This window comes from Nelusetta ayraudi, unplaced genomic scaffold (genome assembly GCF_046127955.1).
Source record: "Nelusetta ayraudi isolate G7.1 ecotype Tasmania unplaced genomic scaffold, CSIRO-AGI_Nayr_v1 ptg000048l, whole genome shotgun sequence".
Taxonomy (NCBI): Eukaryota; Metazoa; Chordata; class Actinopteri; order Tetraodontiformes; family Monacanthidae; genus Nelusetta; species Nelusetta ayraudi.
The window spans coordinates 7,763,580-7,782,144 of NW_027466098.1; the positions used below are offsets into that span (position 1 = coordinate 7,763,580).

Below are 18,565 nucleotides of genomic sequence, written 5' to 3' on the forward strand. Positions count from 1 at the left end.
TTTACCAACCAATAGAATCAGGTCTGTGTCTTTTAACATAATGATTTTCATCCCATTGGGAAAAAAAAAAAATCTCACAAGCGTAACAAAACTTTGTTTTCTTTTGCCTTTTCAGGTTATAGAATTTGCTGTAAAGGGGAAACAGGTGCACAGACTTTCAATCCTGATCTTTCCTCTCTGGAGGTTATTTCGAGCTAAACGCAGGGCTCCATTATCACATCAATACACTGCTTCAGAGGAAGTCGACAGCATGCACAATAGGTGTTCGACAATGTTGGGACGTCATGTCATTTAGAAATCATGGTACAGCTTTAAAACCTACTTGAACTGATGCAGTGCGAACTCAACGTCTTGGCCTACAGTCTTTATGACCTGCCTGGAAATGAAGTGACTAATCGGGCTCAGGCACCACTACAGGAGACGCACTCCCCATCCAGTGCTCCTTCTCTACTGCATTGCATTCAGTTTGCATATTGTCCTCACTGTCTATATACCAAATAACGCAGCAGTACTTTAAATCCTCCAAAGGACTACTTGGAACAAAGGGCGTAAAGTGCCCTCCATTTTCAGCGGCCTTTTCCTAAACTCTTGCGGAAGGCCGGCACCGCTCTCGCTCCACTCACTTCCCACGAGTGCCGGCGGAGTGCAAATCCTTCCCTCTCACCCCCCCATTCCCTCCAGTAGTAAACAATTGCGGATCTGCTCCGGGCAACACGGAGAAGCTCCCCAAGGTCGCGCCCCGAACACTCGACCTTGGAGGGTGTCCGGTAATGTACAGAGCACAGGTGGAAAATTAGGAAGGTGGGGACGCATACCCGGGCGTCATTAGGACGGCGTGCTTATCATGCCAAGGACGTTATTAGCATAACCTTGAGGGAGTTACTTGGGCGGCCACGTCGCTCCGCTGAACGCGTTTAACCCGGCAGTCGGAAAAAAGACGGTGGCTGGAAGCGACCACGCGAGTCCTTTAAGAATATTTATCACAATTGCGAGTGCGAGGAGGAGGAGTCACAGCGCTGCCGTCCCCCCCCCCCCTCCCCCCCCCCACCCCCGAACAGGAGAGGAGACTTTGTTGAGGACTGCCAATCTGTCGTCCTCTCGCCGGCAGACAGAGAGCAGCTGACGATAATTAACCTCCAGAACAATCAGCCGACACCTCGGAGAGCAACGTCGAGCCCCGGCCCAGAGTCGGGGGGTCGCGGCGTCACCAACGCAACCCACCTGTAAATTAAAAGGGAATTTTTCTCGCGACGGCTCGAAATGGTCGCAGGGGCGTTTTCAATTTAGTTCTTCCGCAGCGGCGAACGTTACTTCGCCGACTCTCAGGCCTTTGTCTCCTGGATGTTGCTGCCACAAAACATAACACCGGTGGTGCAAAGCAGCATGCGGCGCATATTTATTATGACAAAACAGCATGACTCCCCAATTAAAATGGCAAAGTGGAACCAAACGCCTCTCATCAAGGACAAAAAAAAAAAAAAAAAAAAAAGACGCGATTGAAAGAAAAAAAAACTATTACACCAATGAATGTTTCTAGGAACGTCTAATTTACATGTTTCAAAACCACTTGATTGCTTGACCTTTCATCTTCTGCAGTTACGCACCATAATAATTAATGAAATAAAGAGGCGGGTCGGGGGGGGGGACAGCAGCGAATGAATGCTAAACGTGTGTGGCGACCTCGAAAGTCAGCTGATTATGCAAACCTCTGCCGTACACTGGAACTACCAAACTCGATAATCAGACGCTGATTGACGCTAGCGGCAAAATCACTGTTCACACAACTTGAAGCGACATGGAGCAAAATATTTGCTAACCAGAGTTCTCTTTTGTGGATTTTGTTAGAAGCTGGAGACGGCGAATCCAAAACCCCAGCACGGCTAACAGGCGCCACATCGCCGCGCTACATGGCAGCGCGCTGAGCAGCAGCAGCGAGCTAATCCACTGCCGTCTAGCCGCATGCTGCTAGCGCTCTCCTCTGACACCTGACAAATGCCGCTTTAAGCCCGGCTCGGAATACGGCAGATGTGAAATCCTGCCAGATTTTGAAATTGTTGCATCACGCGCGGGCGGGCGCGCGCGCGCACACACACACACAAGGAGCAACTCCAGAGATAATCTTTGCTTTAATCTCAAATATGTCGAGAGAAGGATGAGGAATCGAACGTGAGAGAATATTTACCGAGATTACCGCGCCGGGTGGGGAGAGGGGGGGGGCGATCTCCCTACTCCAACAAGACGGAGGGGGGAAAAGAAAAGGAGGCCGGGGGCCGAACACCTTCCTCGAGGATTACAACTCTGAGTTGTGCTGCGCAGTATCATAAGCAGCCCTGGTACTACACTGATCCGCCCGCGCCTCCCGATGGTCCCGTCCCTCGTGGGCTATTGTGAAAGAACTGATAATGATAATCTTAAATGCACGCCTTGATTTGAATGGACGGGGCCCTGATGAGTGCGGGAGCAGAGCAGGAGGGACAGAGGGGCCGAGAGCAGTGAGAAAAGAGCAGCGGATCGGGTATTTCTAGTGCACGGTCATCATAGTAACACGCACACACATCCTCATTGTGAAGGTCTTTCTTTAGTGGTGGGACTTGATTAAAAAAAAAAATCTATTTAATTACAGCCTTTGTAATTAATCATAGTTAATCATATTTTAACCGCATGTCGATATTTGAGTTTGCGACTCTGCTTGCTTGTATTCCGCGCTATCGTTAGCTCCGGTGCTCGTGCGAGCTGCAACACGTTTCGGAATTTTGGCACATTTCGGAATGACTGCGACAGAAGGCAAACTCCTTGTGGCACAGTTTGCACAAAACAGCGCTCTTATCCAGGCTTCCATTCCTGCTTTTCCCATCCAGCGAGCTGAGCAAGGAGGCGTCGCCACTGTCGTCCGTTACGTTTGTTACTAGCGCAGCTAATTAGTTCGTCCCACTACTGCTCCGCCCTCCGCTTGACTGAGGTCACCCAGTGTGTCACTATCATCCCTATGGCCAGAAACTCGTGCAAACTCCACGTTGTCTAGACTATGTGTGTGTGTGTGTGTGTGTGTGTGTGTGTGTGTGTGTGTGTGTGTGTGTGTGTGTGTGTGTTTGTGTGCAGTGCTGGTCCCAAAAGTGCTTATAAACTGGCCTTTAGTTGAACCCATTTGCTAACAACTGCTCCAGGTACGCCAGCTGTCAACAGCGCCGCGCTGCAACCTGCTAAAAACACTTGAACCATCTGAAATAAAAAAAAAATAAAAAAGCGGCGCACATTGAACTGCCAAGTTCGCAAAAAAAAAAAAAAAGGGGGGGGGCGGGGGGGGCTAGCAAATGAGAGGCAGCGCTCCCGCGCCTCAGAAATAGAAAACCAAAATCGGCGCCGTAAAATTCACAAGAAGGGACCCAAGGACACAAAAGTGCATCTGTATCAGTTGACACTTGCTCTCCTCCTGGCGTTTGCACCTTCACACCACAAAGGAGAAAACACACACACACGCACACGCACAGAGCAGAGAGATACTCGTGCTAAAAATAGAAATTTAACATTTCCAGCAAAGGTGCTGAGCACGAATCACGGTTGGCTGAGCGGAATCTGTGACACAGACGGCACCTTGAGGACACCGCGGTCAGTGTTGGTGGTGAGCGAGTCTGGGACGCTGACTAACTCTGTGTGCGCTTCCCTGATGCTGAGGTGGGTGTAGTCAAGCTGCACTGGACGGCGTCCATCCTTTTTTTTTACGGTCGTCTATTAAAAGCAAATGAAACATTTATTGCATCTATTATAGGCGTGAAATGTTTGGAAAGGCACATCAGGAGAATTAAATTATCTTTTTTTGCAAGCACTGCATGTCCACAGTATGCCAGTTCAGATCCATTACCAAGGACCGGTTTCAGAAGCGATGCTTCAATGGGACCTTAGCAGAGAAGAATTAGCAACAAGGAAACTTGATGTTTGTGTCTAATAAGAGCAAGGTTTCTAGCAGCCGTTGCGGTGACAAAATAAGTGGAACTTATGGTGATCAATTAATTGAAATTGATTCAATGTCAATTGATTTCACATGTGCATTTCCAACTGCCAACAGCAGTTTGAGGTCATTTTTGTATAAACAAGTGGCTACTGTGACTGAGGTTAACGTCGCAACATTGGCACACAACGGAATACCTGGCAAAAGTGATACCTTTAAAGGTTACTCAACAGTGAACTCCATTGGTTTCACACTGGCACCGAGTGGACTCAACCAAATGAGACGAGGAAGACATATTTACAGATAACCTAGTGTGGCGTTAGCTTACGATGCAACATCTCCAAACAAAAATGGAAATGAGGTTATTAGCCTTTTAACGAACAGCAGTTGTGCACATGGCGTCTCCTTTACTGCCTTTGGCCATCACTCAGTTAAGTCATTTGTTTTTCTTCTTGATAACAGCTCAGCTAGCTGTGTCCTTGGAACCGACTTTATTTTCTACCACAGCTGTTCCTGTCCTGTTTATCAAGGTTCCGTGCAGGTGCAGAACGGTCCAAATGCTGCCCTGGTGTCTGCTGTCTGGATGAAAATATCCCCACACACTCAATGAAATTTGACAGGAATGGCACCTCGATCGACAGACACACGTTTGCAAATACTGCTGTCACCATGAAACAAATTCTATGATTGGAACATTTTTTTTTTAATCATTAGTACAAAGGTTATTCAATAAATTGTTGCAAATGTTTAAATGTGTATTAATTTTGTTTTGATCCTGCCTTTTTTTTTAAAAGAAAAAAAAAGAAAGAAATGTTAATGACAAAAGCATCATTTAAGAAGAGTTTCAAAAGTTTTCATGTATGTTTGCCAACTAGCCAACATGCTAACTCGAGGACGCTCTTCCAAAGCATGCTTTAGCATCGCACTTAGTCATCCTCCTATTCTGCCAATGGCATTGTTAATATGCGTCCAGCTTTGAAAAACCACTCATCTTAGCCCTGTATCACATTTTCCTATCATGAGTGTTCTCCTTTCCAACAACAAATGTAGGAGCTCAAACCGTGAAACCCTACAAGAACGCGGAACGACAAGCTGCAGGTGAGTTTATGGATATATTTCTTTCTGCTGCAGTCAACATTGAATGATTATGAGAAATTAAAAAAAAAAAAAAAAACCCTTGTGCTTGTGTGTGAAGCAGACGGTAGTATTTGACTCAGCCAATTAACGCTTTGAGCCAGGAGTAAATAAGTACTTTGCTGCTTAGAACAGAAATGGAAAACAAGCAAATCCCTTGTTAAATTCTGCTCAAGAATTTAAACAAAAAAAAAAAAAAAAAGTATTGTCAAATTGTTCACACCATATTGATTTATAGCAACATCCCACAAGGGCAGAAACAGGCAAACAACATATTCAAATTAATAATTATTATATGACAAACAGCGAACTCTTCACAGAAGCGTGCATTCTTCCTTGTGGTAAAACGGCACCTCAGCCGAGCCGCACGGTGGCGCCAAAAACGAGCTGCCCTGTCCCCCCCCCCCCCCCCCAAACTGTTTCCTGTAAATCCAAGCGAAGATCAAACGTTCCACCGTGTGTGTCCGCGTGGATTTATATATTAACAAGAAGAAGAAAAAAAAACCCTGAAAATCCAAACCCCACCGACGGCGGCGGAACGCTGTCACGAGACAATCAAGCCGGCGCCCGGCGAAGCGATCACTCCGCTGATGAATGAATCATTCCACATTTAAAGCCAACAGTTTCTGTCAAAGGCGCCTGTCACGACGGCACGTTCGTGTTGCCCCCCCCACCCGCCAACAAAATCCTCCGACTAATTGAAAAACGTGTTGCCTTCACGCTGAAGCGGAGTTTCCATTGCAAACCACAGCCGGCATGCAACAATTATTAGACTCGGAGTTTCCCGTCGCCTCAGCGGGCGACCGAACACCACCGACCCCGAACCCCACCGAACCTCCGCAGGATCTCCTACAGATCCCGACACCTTCTGCCCTTCTCTCCTGAACACATCCTTTAACTTGTGTCGCCGCTACGAAGCCAAAAAATAAATAAATAAATAAAAAACTGTTCCGGCGGTGAGCTTGACTGACGCAGACCGCTTCACGGACCTCCATCCAGAACCTGGACAAACACATTTTGGGCAAATAAAAACTTCAGGATTGTCTTACCTGGGTGTCACGGCGCCTTCTCTTATCCGGAATAAGGGTTCAGTTGCAGGTTTTTTCCCCCCTCTGTGTGTGTGTGTGTGTGTGTGTGTGTGTGTGTGTGTGTGTGTGTGTTGCCTCTGTGCGCGTTTGTGCGTGTCCGTATAGGAAGCCAGTGGCGTAACTCAATTCTCCCCGATCCCCGGATAGTTGTGGGGATCTTGTTCCGCGACACCTTTCTGAGAGATGCCCGATTATTTATTATTATTATTATTTTATTTTTTTATTTTTTTATTTTTTCATTATTATTATTTTTTTTTATTTTTAATTTAAAAAAAATAAAAATAAAATGCGATCAAATCAGCGGCGGCAGCCCACCTAGAAATCAGATTTCAAACGCCCAGGTCGTTTCCCGGGGCAGGAACAGAAAGCATCCACAACATCCAAGATAGTTGGTGAGAAATAGAAGCCCTCTTAGTTCATCCTCCGGAAGGAAAGGAAAAGGATAACAACACAACACAAACAGTCCTCGACGAGCCGCTGCAGAGTTTTATTCCTCTTCTCTCTGTCTCTCGCTCTCTTTTTTGTTTTTTTGGTTGTTGTTTTTGTTGTTGTTGTTGTTGTTGTTGTTGTTTTGAAGTCCTCACTTGTCGTGGCCGGAGCGCATCTGACGGGCCTATACACCGCCGAGCTGGAGGCTCTGTGGTGGGTTGCTGTCACTGTGACGGTGCCGGCGATGCTGCTGCGAATCCTGCATCCCTCCTACCAGTGAGGCAGGAGCGCAGACGCTCGGAGAGAGAGAGAGAGAGAGAGAGAGAGAGAGAGAGAGAGAGAGACCCCCAAAAAAAAAAGAAAAGCGGCATGCGGGCTGTGATTTCTTCTTCTTCTTCTTCTTCTTCTTCTTCTTCTTTTTTTTTTTTTTTTTTTTTTTTTTGCTGGACACCTTTTTCGCGAACAGACAGAGAGAAACCGCGCTCAATGGAAAGTGCCTTCCAAAAAAATAAGCAGCTGGTGAAACAGAATAAAAACACACCGCGTCTCTCGTCCTGTGCTTGCCGCCTTGTATCCACTGCGGTGCGGAGAAGACTGAGGTGCAGCCCAAGTATCGCTCCTCTCCTCTGGCGCGCGCACGCACACGCACGCACAACGCTCTCAGTCAGATGGGATACGTTACCCCCTCCCCGCCTCCCATCACACACACACTCTCTCTCTCTCTCTCTCTCTCTCTCTCTCTCTCTCTCTCCCTCTATCACCCTCTCTTTGCAAAGAGGCTTAGTCCGAGGTCGAGCGTGGCTGCTCTTGAATTGATATTATGATAAAAGGTGTGAACATACACACAGACCGTTGATAAACGTGGGGGATTTTTATTGAAGCGAAGCACCGGAAGGCGCGCGACCTGTCATCTCTGCCTGTAAGACGCAGTTTCCCGCCCAATTCCCTGAGGGCAAATTGCCATGTAAACACCTTTTTTAACCTCCCAAACTGCAGGGGGCACAGCAGCATGACGAGTAGATACCTGAAATGTCTGCATGATGTGTTTTTTTATTATTATTATTATTATTATTATTATTGTTTTTAATTGTAACTGTAGTTGTTTGTATTCATCACATTTTCAGATTGACCTTATAACAGCTGGCTGTCACTATTCCTACAGAAAATCTTCACAAATGTTAAATATTAATAATAAACCTGTATTGGCTTGTTCTAACTGACTTGAGACGCTGTACAGCGTCCACGTAGCTCCGCCCCCTGGGAGCAGGCAGGTGTAGGTGCAGGTGAAAGAACGACTGGCTGACCTTCTCCCCAATCAGCCCATATTGAGGGTCTTGCACCTTTACATCTGTCAGGACCTGTGAGGGTTTAATGGGAGAACAATAAGGTCACGCCGCTGCTCCGTCTTGCCCTTTGACGGGCTGTTGCTAAATCTTTATTTTTATTTTTTTTTTGTAGTTTGTATGTCTGTTTCCGATAATTTCAGCCATTTGTGAGCACGCCAGGGGTGATTGCTCACCACCACCACCACCACCACCACCAGCGAGCTGCACCCAGAAAGGCGTGTCCGCGCTGTAACGCAGATGGATCACAGGCTCGCCGGCGGCGGAATTAAATGCCTGTTTAAGAGCGGCGGCTCGTCGTGAGGGGTGAAGGTTGATGGGAGTGCTTACGGTGAGTGGCGGGATAATATGTTGACGTTTTGGCCTCGGCTCATCGCCACTGACCACGGCGCTGGGGGGGGGTGACGTGACCGGTGGGGAGGGGCGTCGACATTGAAGCAGTCCTCCAAAGTATCCAAACTACCCCCTTACCCCCCCACCTACGCCTTTAAATCAAAACGGCGTTCGTCCGGGAGCCGCGTGCAACCTGTGCAGCATCCATACATCCATATGAATGCGTTGGGGGGGTGGGGGGGTGTCGGTTGAATGATGCTTCTCCCGTGGCAGCACAGCGAGGCTCCCTCTCTTAACAACTGCCATCTCCATTGTTGACGGATCACACACAGCAGCGTGTCCACAGGCAGTTTTTCTTATATACATATTTATTTCCATTTTTTTTTTATACACTTTGCCCTGTTGAATGAATGAATTATGCCGTTAATATCCGCAAACACAGGGGGACGATTGCCATATCCTGTAGCTAATGCAATTTGTATACCGTGCAGCCATGTAAGAGCTGAGTAATTCACAATCCATTACTGATAAGGAATGGAAATCGGCGGCGCCTCACACGGGGACCCCGGCAGAGCGGCGGTCTACCTGTCAACAAGGAAGCGCCGCGATGCGACCAGCATGGGGGTATGTTGTGTTGTTGGTAGAAGGGGTGTGGGGTGGGGTGGGGGGGGGGGGGGTTTCTGATGTCCCATGTTGCACCATGGTACAGTAAACATTTCACAAGCCACCAGGGGCGTGACAGCATGTAAGCTGTTGCTGTTGCTGTTGCTGTTGCTGTTGCTGTTGTTGTGGAGTTCTTTTTCCCCGACACCGGCATCGCTTTATCAGCTCGGAGCCGACGGACACGACAACAAACGCGTCCGTCAAAGAGTCGCTGCCGCACACAGACAAAGGAGAACGAACCGGATAAACCTTTGCTCACGCAACAATGTCATAGTCGCCGAAGGTGGACCTTGAGCGGATCGACTGGCGACGGGAAGGCTTCGAGTAAGGTGCCACGAAACGGCCGAATAATTGGCTCTAATGTCAACGTGTGCATTTGAATTACTTTGAAATGCACCAATTGATTAATGCTTGGAAGCATTGTGTATCTATCTCATGAATGTAGAGGAAAAAAGAAAAAGCAGCATAATGTGAAGTTTGCCATTTAAACATCTTGTCAGTCTGTTAACCCGACTGCAGGGCATTTTTTTGGGGATTATTTCAATGCAGCCGAAGGAACCTTTGATGTCCCATTGTGGCCCTGGGAAAAAAAATGTCTATGAGCGCTATATATCTCCCCCCCCCGAGCCCCCACCCACACCGACACCCCACTCGAAGATAAGTGACAGACTTGTGCATTTCACACCAAAGACAGACACTAAATGTCGTTCCACCGCGGGCTCAGCGCGGAGGTGATGGGCTGTCCAAATAGCCACTAAACACGACTGATTTGCTGCGACGCAGCTTAGAATATGAACGGGGCCATATCTGAGGTTCCATTTCAGGCACATCGAAGTGTGCAACTTCTGATGTGAAATGGGTTTTTAATGGGGCATGAAAAAAATTCTTAACTGAGGCTGAACATCTGACACGCGGAACTGGCACTTTGACAGCTTGCGGTGCACTGGGGCCCAGTACGGCAGAACACACAGTGGGTGTTTTACCGAGTGCCATCTCGTACTGAATTGCAGCAGAACTGCGCAATGACTCACAGAAGTAGAATGGGAAGGAAAAAAATATATATATACAAAAATCAGCCACATAAAAATAGACGCGTTCATAAATATTCAGCCCAGTGGCCAGAATGAAAAGTTGGTGCCGGATGTCTCTGTGAAACACGGCTGTGTTGGTTTAGTACATTTTATATGAAGTGCGTGCATATTTTTCCACGAAGTTTCGCTGAAAAGCACCTAGATCCCCAACAGCTGCCAGGGAAGAGACCTTCGCTCCAAAAAACCGCTTCAACCTGTCATCCTTTCAGGTGTATTTGGGATGGCGGCACCATCAAAACCAAGTCTCCTCTATGCACACGTCATGCGACTCGACTGGAAAGGATGTTTTGACCTCCAGCCTCCAGCCCCAAAACAAGTCAACTAGATAAAGCAGTCGTTTTCAGAGCCGTCAGTCAGTGACGTTCCTTACCTATTAACCTAAGAGCAAGGGCAGATGTAGATTAAAAAAAAAAAAAAAATCACAGAAACAGATGCAGGGGAATCCACACCACATGGAGGATTCTCCACGCTTGCGTGTAATGCTTTTTACTCTATGAGCTGCAAAGATTAGCAACCACAGCGTGTGGAAGCTAATGGTGGATCGGAATAAAGAATAAAGAATCTCGAAGAAGACGTCCTGAAAAGGGGCCGAACCGACGTGCAACTGAGCCAATATTCCTTCTGGAAAAACTGTTGTCAAAATATATTTCACTTGAAGTGGCGCCGTCCGGAGGTTCTTCGACCGACCCTCGGCCGCCCGCCTCCAGTTGGACGTAATCTATGTTTGTGCGCCCATGTCAGACCCCCGAGACAAACCATATTTGAGAGGGAGCCAATTTGCAATTAGGCGACGTCCTGACGCTGCAATAGGCGCTATTGACAGAGTCCTAAATCCCCGAGCGCGCTCTACGGAGGCGCGTGGGAGGAGCGGATGAGGCTGCTGATGCCGGAGTACAATCACCTGCAGTGGCTGTGATGCGAACAAGGTTTGCGCGCTGCAACTCGCAGGCGGATGACACATTTATGCTGAAGTCGGAAGGGGGAGCAGGCTGCATCCCCGCTGACTTATTGATTGAGGGGAGGCTGGCAGCGTGCGCTAACAGGGAATAAAATTCACTGACAAATCAGAACATGGATTGTCAGCAATTTCCCTTATTAGGATTCAGAGCGCTGCGCTATTGACAACATTTCTGGCATTGACTCCCTTATCAACCTGAGAGGAGCGGGCTGGACTGGTCGGTGTTGTATGAAAAACACAGAAAAAAAACACACACACACACAGACAAACATCAAGCGGAGGATAACTCCTTTCTGTAAATGTTCCATCCAATTAGGCCGTGGACCTGAATGCGAGAGTTTTTCTTCCCTGAAGACATTTTTTCACCAATTAGGCTTTGAGTGACGAGGTCATGCGAAGTGTATGAAATACAACGCTTGGACACATGTTACTTTCAGGTTTTTCCATCTGTTTTTTTCCTTCATCTTCATTACTGAGGTGAAAACAGGCAACGGCCAAACGCAGTCCGTACCAATCGAGCGCTCAGTGACAGCTGGAATGGAAACGCTACGGCCTGCACGGGATTATTAGCTCAGGGTGTTCGGCCAAAGTCAATCAAGTGTAACCAATCGCTCCCATGCAATCGGGATTGTGTAACAATGTGCGTGCATCACAAATTAACAGTTAGTGCTGGACCAATTCACAATGGTGATGCATCTGGTCTGACAGATTATGCATATGGCTGTACTGTCCTGCAGCCTGGCTGGTGTAACAATGTTGAGTAACTGTAGGATGATGAACTCTGTACGAGGATGTGCGCTGTCGCACTTGTCGAGTGAACAAACTGCAATGGTTAGTTTTCTGTACAATCTGAAAGTTGGTGGAAGAATGAGACTTAGGCCAGCACAGTAACGTGGATGAGCAAATGGGGGATTTTTTTTTTTTTTTTTCCAATCAACACATGTTTCTGTTTGATTAATTGTCACAGAGCAGCCTTGAGAAAAGTGGAAAGCGCAAACATCGGGTATTTCTTCATCTCCATTTAGTGCAAGGCCACCAAACTTGCCATCCTATTCAAGGTTGCACTGTTATACTGCGTATCATTGCAGGGGAACACGGAGTCGGAGGTATGACTCTACATACCAGGTGTTCTGAGACGATGATAGAGAAAGAATAAGTTGATTGATTTATCTTTCTTTTAACTTGAAACATTTAGTGTATCTCTGTACCTTCCCAGGTTTCTGCATAGCGCTGCCAGGAAGTGGCCTAAAGAGGTGATGAGAACATGCGTGAGGTTGAGCAATCCAGAGTCGGCGTTCCCTTTGGAATGGCTCTGGTCCAATCAGAATGTACGGTCAGAACGACCTGTGTATACCACGAGGGTTTGAATGTGTTTTGAGGGTTGCTCTGAGTGCAAAAAGGGTCTCGTTTTGGACAGGATACTCTCTGCTAAGAAAGAAAACCACACAGCGCCACGCAGAGCGGCGATCTCTCTGGAACCCTGTTGCCGATAACAGACGCACCCGCTCTTGCGGGGGCCCGTGAGGACGCCCCGGCATAAATAAACGGACGTGGACATGGAAGCGCGTGCCTTTTGGATGCGCGGAGAGTAAAACCCTTCACCTTGACAGCTGCTTGTATTACAGATTGATTACAAGGCTTCATCTGCTCATGGTCCAACACCTCTGCTTCCCCTGTGAGAACACGCAGCACAAACGAACGGTAAATATTCATTAGCTGTGAATCGGGCCGCTGCTGCACTGGTGCATCGCCGCTGCGTCGGCATGTCGGGCTTGTGCGCCTTGTGCTTTGCGCCTGACGTGTTAGTTTTTTTTTTTTTTTTTCTCTTCCCCTCTGCTTCAACCGTGTCACCTCCCATCCCCGCCCTGCCCCCCCACCCCCACCCCCACCCCCCAAATGTCCACCGGTGGCACGGAGCACTGTGTGACCGAGCGGCATCCGCTAAACAGGATAGATCCCCGCTCTGCCTTGAACGCAAAAGCGGGCTAATGGCTCTGGCTTTGTTCCAGGGTCCGGAGAGAGACAGCCAGACATTACACGAGGGGGTTGGGAGAAATAAGAGAGGAAATGAAGAACAAGCAGAACGCCGAGGAGGAGGAGGAGGAGGAGGAGGAGGAGGAGTGACGAGAATTCCGAGCAGAGAGCCGAGGACTCGTTTTCACCCCCCGAACGATTCCAGGCATTTGCGACGGCTTTGCGAAAACAATTGCACAATTAGACGTTGCCGGGGCCGGGACGACACGTGCGGCGGCGACATGTGCCTGTTTGTTTGGAGGAGCTGGTGATAAGGATGATGGGAAGCCTGTGGGGAAGGGAAGACACAGGCTCACTTGCTTTGTTTGTACAATTTCATCACTTGCGGGCAAAAGCGTTACCCGAGCACAGCGAAGAGCTATGTCACACTCGGCGAAGGTGAATAGGCAGTTAAGTCTTCCTCTTACTCATTCTGAGGCGGCAGAACTGAGCTACGAGGACAGGTGGGAGCATTTAAGTGACAGTAATAGTCTGAGGAGGAACTTGAGGCTCTGCTAAAGAGGCATTTAGCCAGCAGCTAGTGGCCCCGACTCGGCTCGGAAGCCAAAAACAAAAGAAAAAAAAAGTCTCTTGAGGATAAACAAGAGTGAAAAGTGATGCAAACAGCAGCGCGCTCACATTCCCTTCCCACCTGGTTGCTACTCAAATGCGACGCCGGTCCCACTTATCGGAACGAATCGGCTCGTCCACCTCATCTTTAAACCCCGCCCACCGACGAAGAGAGTCAGTTTGAATTAAGGACAAGCTCATCTGCACACACTGGCGCTCCTCTCCTCATTTCCCTTCAGCTCAGGAGCGATCTGGTGTCAATCACCACCGCCGAGGTTTATTAGAGGTTAAAAAGCTCGGGTCAACACCACGCAATCTGGTGCACACGCCGTCAATAGCACACCTGTAAACAGCGTGTGGGATCTAGTGGCCTCTAAAGGTCAAGCAGAATATTGCAAAGGACTGTGCTTTCTGATGTCCTGTTTAATTTCATGTCTTTATCGCTGTGTGTTTCACTTCAGCGGGTCCATAGTTTGAGCAGCTACAGCACGACAAGCCTGCATTCAAGCTAATAACAGGTATAAAAAAACATGGAAGGAGCTCCGGTTTCAAGAAAGAGAGCAATGCGGAAGTTCCAACAACAGGCATCCTATCGCTTGGCCTGCAGGGACTGTTCAAGCCGTTTGGAAAAAGACTAGAAGAAATGACCATACTATACGGAAAGGAGCACTAACTTGATGCCTTTACTAACTGGTTACATGTTTTTTTTTTGTTGGTCTTACTCGCTAACAAAATATTGGCCACATTTTAAGGAAAAATGGCCATGTGGCTAAAGTTTAGAAGCCCAGTGTGGTCAGTGTGGTTTTACCTGACCAGAATCTCAAGACGGCGCTGACCATGAAAAAAATCTCTATGCTTCCACACAGGTATTCATCGCCCCAACTTGGTCCATCTTTATGTCTGGTCAACGATCCGAATCCACTCTTTATATCAAAGTTAAACAAAAGATTTTGGAATTGTCGGTTGAATTTTATGCCAATAGTTATATTTCGGTGTTCCACTTGGGCCCTTTTGAATAAGCTAGGCTACCCCAAAGGGAACACTTGAGGTAAGTGTTTCTACTTCTGTGGGTTAACCGGGCTTAACCTACGGAGAAAAGCCCAGCCGACGCGAGTGCAAGAGGCGGGCGGCGCCCTTTATCCAATTTTTCACCGCGGACGTTAATGCGGCCTCTCGGCGGGGGCCGCCGCTCACCAGGTCCCTTCGCTCTCCCACCCGAGTACCCCCCCCCCCCTCCTCCTCCCCCTTCGGCCAACCGGCGCTTCGCTAGAGCCAGTTCAGACGGATTAGCGAAGGGCCCGTGACTGGAGTCATTCTCCTCAGAACCCCTGGGTGAACCACCGCGCCGGCTGGCGTTGAGAGACAGCTCACCTTCGGGTCTTACCGGGGATTATTAGCGTCCGCCGCAATCGTGCCCTTTTCACGAGCCAGCGGGGTGTTGTCGGACGAGTTAAGGCGAACAGCGGGAGGCGCTCTCCTTCCAAACGGCCAGTTAAGTTTCCAGAGGGGGAGGCGACGGAGGAGGAACGGTGGGACGAGCAAACGACGAGTCACTTTTTAATTTTGCGCTGTCACTCACATGCTGTCGGTTGTTTTCGCGTGGTTTCCCCCCCCCCCTCTTCCGGTGGATTCATTCCACGGCGATGAGAACAACAGAACTGGAGCGTTATTGATCAGAACTCAGCGGCCCGGCTTGTCAGGTAGATTAAATCACCTGACCTGCAGCCTCGGCCTCTCGCCGTCCCTCCACAGACAGACGTGCCTTTCTGCTTCTTATCTAATATTGAGATGCTAGCGGGATGCCGCGAAGGCTTGAGCGGGGTGAACACACACACACACACACACACACGCACACGCACACACACACGCCCTCTCCCAAAACATCTCGGCGGACGGCAAATTATGCGACAACGATCCCCCCCGCACCTCCATCCCTCCACCCAACCCCCAAAGCGCTCCACGTCTCCTCTTGACATGCAAGCAAGATAAATTAAACTGAGGATGCGCCGCCGTTGGTAATGATTTTTGGGGCCATTGTGGAATTTGTAGGGCTGGCCAAAAATGACGGAGCGTGCAATATGCGGTCTTATGAAAACACGAAGCCCTCTGGGAACATTAAAAAAAAAAAAAAAAGGGAAAAAAATGTTGAATCTCTCTTGTGTCTAAAGATTTAAACCTTTATCAAGGGGGAGGAAAATCCTCCCCTGTTTGCAAACACTGCCCTTGTAAAACAAACCTGTTCATCTTCAGAGCTCATGTAAAATTCATGCTCATGCTTAAAACATAAACTGTGCCGGCGGTGGGGCAGGAGCCACTCATGAGAGGACAACATCTTGTAATTATGGATGTGAGCTCCAAAAGGCTGTTTATACTGTACACCCTCGCCAAGACTGATCACACAATTAGGGGGAAGCAGGAGTGCACGGCGCTACAAGAAAGTGTACATCACACTTTGGGATCGTGTTGGCACGCGCACGCACGCACACACACACACACACACACACACACACACACACACTGCTCACCGGCCTTATGCAACACTTACATGAGCAGATTTGGTATGTTGTTGGTCAGGTATGTTGTTTTTTTTATCCAACGAAATCTTGAATTTGAAAAATCAGTCTGAGACACTAAGTACATGATCTCAGTGTAAAACAGAGATTTCTTCATGCAGATTCTACCTATTTTGTCCAAAAAAAACCTAATTTAAAATATTTATATTGATGCAACCAGTTTGCACAGTCAGTATTCTGAGACAGCCAGACACAACAGTGGGTCAGCTGAGCTTAGCCTAGCACAGAGACAAACAGGAGGGCGATCTTGCCTGGAGGTGTCATCATGACTCAGATCAGATTCTGTGCTGTTCGTTGATTGCTGGCTCCGCCTCGACACACCTGCTCATAACAGGTGTGCATAGGCTCCTCTGTTATCTTTCCAACAAGCCACAGTGGCTCATCCACTCAAACAGGAAAAAAAAACAATGACACAGGGCAAACAAAACTGCTTCCCCAAAACAGGGCGCTGCGAGTCAAAGTCGGGGCTACGGGCCGCCGGAAGGGTCAAAAAAGTGAGATTTTGACCAGATGTGATTTATTTTGGGGGGGGGGGGAGAGATTGTTTGTTTTGTTTATGTTTTGGGTTGAGCTTTGTCTTCTGTTTTTTATTTTTCCTGCTGCTAAAATTTAGTAGACCTTGCACATCCGGATTGGACATGCCAGACGCGAGCCTTGGCGTGTTAGCAGGAGCGCTATGGGGAACGCTTAGTGCCTCGTTGTGTGACAGGAAACGCTTAGTGTTGAGGACAGTGTCGCCAAGGGGGGACTATGGTAGAAAAAAAAGGGTATAGGACACACACACACACACACACACACACACACACACACACACAAAAATAAAAATAAAAGTCCCCATGTGCTGTGACAGCAACAGTGTGGCGACTCTTTGGTTTAGGCATTTTGTTTTGTCTTTTAAAAAACAAGAAGAAAAAAGAAAAGGGGAAAAGAAAGAAAGCTCATTATTTCTCTTGGCTGGAAGACGTGTTCTGGCAAATCTGCTTCTCCCTTGGACTGCTTGCTCCCTTCAGGGGTGGCCACAGCCAGTCATCTGCCTCCATCTAACCCTGCCCGTCCTCTGTGTCCTCTCCTCTCACACCAGCTGACTTTGTTTGCTATGTTTTGCTTCATCCGGTTTTACCTCCTTTCCTCAGCGATGTGCATAAGTTTAACACAGGACTCCTGAATGAGTCACACCTCCCAGTGTTTGGCATTGATCTGTGCTCCGCGGTGGCTCAGCTATGAGATACTGTAATATCAATTAAGTCTAGTTCACTTCATAAGTTTAAGTACAGGCTTGGGAAATATTTGATTAACCAAACTCAATAATCTATTTCCAACCATTTAATTTGTTTTCGCTCTCTCTGTCTCGCTCTCTCTCTCTACTCCTATTTATTGGGGTTTAGTGCATGTGAGTCCGTGCTTGATTAAAGTTGTAATTATTTCAGTTTTGTTTTGGACAATTTTTCGACATTGCGTTGACTTAAAATGAGGTGAAATTAATTTTGTGTGCCCCGTGTGGTTTTTCAATCTCACCTCGACAGATTGCTTTGTTATTACAACAGTGTTGTTAATTGGAAGTGTTGGGAAAGTTCACTTTCTACACGAGCAAGTCCAGTCCACAAAATTTTAAATGAACTGCTTCATTTTCATAGTTCGTAGTTCCCAATTCAAAATGCTGAACCGAACTCATGATTCCAAAAATGAACTAGTTCATAGTTCTTTTGTGTTTTGTATTTTGTATGTATTTTTTTTTTTCACTGTGTTGTTGCAAGCTATTATTTTTCAAAATTGCCGCCACAGCCTTTTTTTTATTTTCTCTGTATATGTGATTACATCTGTGTCCAATTTTGAATCCCCATCAATTTATCACCATTATCCGAGTTATTGTTAGCATTGAGGGGACGGCCATCACAATACTGGCATTTGCCCATTGTTATTTTAACACTTTGTTGCTGCCCATTCAGTCCACACTAATAACCAGCTGCAGCTTTCACCCCCAGTTTATTCTCAAAAACATGAGGATAGACTTGCAGCTTGAATGGTCTTTTTGCCCACTTGGATCATCACTGACTTTTTTCAAAGTATCGTATCAACAGTGGATGCAGCACACTCTGTTTTTGCCTCCATGCTCATGAACGCCTGTTTACGGTGTGATTCAGCGCAGTTTTCAATGGAAATCTGGCAAACTCTTGAACAAAGTTGAACTGTGAGAGAGCGCCATCCACAAATGCAAGAATGACGCGTTCACAACGTCCATCAAGCGGAAATGCAGTGTGATCGGCTGACGTCCGCTCAAAATATGAACGAGTTCATGACCGGTGTTGTTGGGATTACTCCATAAAAGTAGTCCAACTACTGATTACTCCTTCAAAAAGTGATCTAATTACTTCTTTACCTACTTTGTTTCATAAGTAACCTATCAGTCATTACTTTAGCTAAAGA

At 47.5% G+C, this 18,565-nt stretch overlaps 1 protein-coding gene across 1 annotated transcript in view; it reads right to left on the reverse strand.

Moving 5' to 3' along the window:
- The window catches only part of grik4 (glutamate receptor, ionotropic, kainate 4), a 303,979-nt gene extending 297,714 nt beyond the window's left edge, over window positions 1-6,265 (reverse strand). Inside the window, exon 1 of the mRNA XM_076036026.1 lies at window positions 6,130-6,265. The gene's annotated coding sequence lies outside the window, so the exon portion shown is untranslated. The remainder of the gene's footprint in view (window positions 1-6,129) is intronic.
- Between the last annotated feature and the right edge of the window lie 12,300 nt (window positions 6,266-18,565).